We start from the raw sequence: 1818 nt of genomic DNA, 5'->3' as shown, positions 1-1818 counted from the left end.
TCTCTCTCTCTCTCTCTCTCTCTCTCTCTCTCTCCTCTCTCTCTCTCTCTCCTCTTCTCCTTCTCTCCTTCTCTCCCCCTCTCCTCTCTCCTCTCTCTCTCTCTTCTCTCTCCTCTCTCTCTCTCTCTCTCTCTCTCTCCCTTCTCTCTCTCTCCTCTCTCTCTCTCTCTCTCTCTCTCTCCTCTCTCTCTCTCTCTCTCTCTCTCTCTCTCTCTCTCTCTCTCTCTCTCTCTCTCTCTCTCCTTCTCTTCTCTCTCTCTCCTTCTCTCTCTCCTCTCTCTCTCCTCTCTCTCTCCTTCTCTCTCTCTTTCTCTTTAAATATGTATATAGATTTCAACGTGCCCTGCGAGACATGGTAATGCTTCTCTGTAAAATTGTTTGTCGTCCACTGGACATAATAAATTTATCTAATCAAATTTTTCAATCACTCTCCTCTTCCCTTCTCTTCCCTTCTCTTCCCTTCACTTCCCTTCTCTTCCCTTCCCTTCCCTTCCCTTCCCTTCCCTTCCCTTCCCTTCTCTTCTCTTCTCTTCTCTCCTCTTCTCTCCTCTTCTCTCCTCTCTTCTCTTCTCTGTCTATCTCCTCTCTTCTCTTCTCTTCTCTGTCGCTCTCCTCCTTCCTCTCTTCTCGTCTCTCTCCTTTCTTTTTTTCGCTCTCTTTTCTCTTATCTTTCTTCTTTCGTTCTCCCTCCTTCCCTCTTTCCATCCATTCCACCCTCTGTCTGTTCCCCAATCCGTTTCTCTCCTCTCCATACGCACACGCGCGTTCATAAACTGCAACCCTGTGGGTCAAACAGTAGTAGTACAAGCAGAAGTAGCAGAAAAAATGTGAAGACGATCGGTTTGGTTTTAATGAAACAGCTCCATTCGCGTAAATTTCGGCGTGATGAGGGAGATAGTACATACTCCCGATAAGTTTCTTTAGATAGAGATGCTAAGTTCTCTCCCGATCTTCGTTGAGGGTGGACCTGGCTATTTTTTAGTGGTCAGCAGCGGGGATACAGAAATGTTTACATTACACGTGTGTATATAATCGTCAGGGTTCAGTAGACGCGCTTACGAATATTCCCTTGATTATATCGGCTAATTGTGTGAGGTACTCTATATACGGGTGAGCATAAGAATAATTGTTAATGTTGCATGTGCGTGTTATAGACAGTCGTACGTAGGCACAGCACGAAGAGAAAGCGACGGACAGCCAGTCATTGAGTGGATGAGTGCATAAATTTATACAAAGAATTAAATAATGTGTGTAAATTCAACAGGAACGGGTCTGGGTGAGTGGCAACTGTGAATTAGTTTTAGTCCTCCATGTGAAAGCTTTAAAGAAAATGTAGCTAGATACTTTTAGAAAATGAAGTCATATACAAGGGTGTCTAAAGTAGACCTTTTAGTCCACTTGTTTTAATAAGTTAAATGGCATACACTGATGGCTAAGGAAAGAAATAAGAACAATTGTGAGGTTATTTCTTCGTGAATATGGTTTTTGTAATATATATATATATATATTTTTTTTTGTAAAACGTTTTATTAAATAGTTCAGTGTTATTCACATCTATGTCATATTGGTAGCATGTATTTTCCCCTTATTGTTTCTTCAATATCATCGTTGTTACTAATATTATTTTTTTATTGATTTTTAGGTATCCCGTCCTTGTCTGATGATACAAACCCCCTAAAATGCATAGTAACAAATGCGTTTTTCTGTCAAACAGGTTTTCACATTGACAAGTTCTTCTGCTCGAGTACTTGCGGGAGGCGTCAGGTTGGGTAGTGGGAAGGGGGGGGGGGAGGGGGAGAGGAATTATGGAGTAGGAAG

This window comes from Penaeus monodon, chromosome 26, assembly GCF_015228065.2.
Source record: "Penaeus monodon isolate SGIC_2016 chromosome 26, NSTDA_Pmon_1, whole genome shotgun sequence".
Taxonomy (NCBI): Eukaryota; Metazoa; Arthropoda; class Malacostraca; order Decapoda; family Penaeidae; genus Penaeus; species Penaeus monodon.
This window is presented reverse-complemented; position numbering follows the sequence as displayed.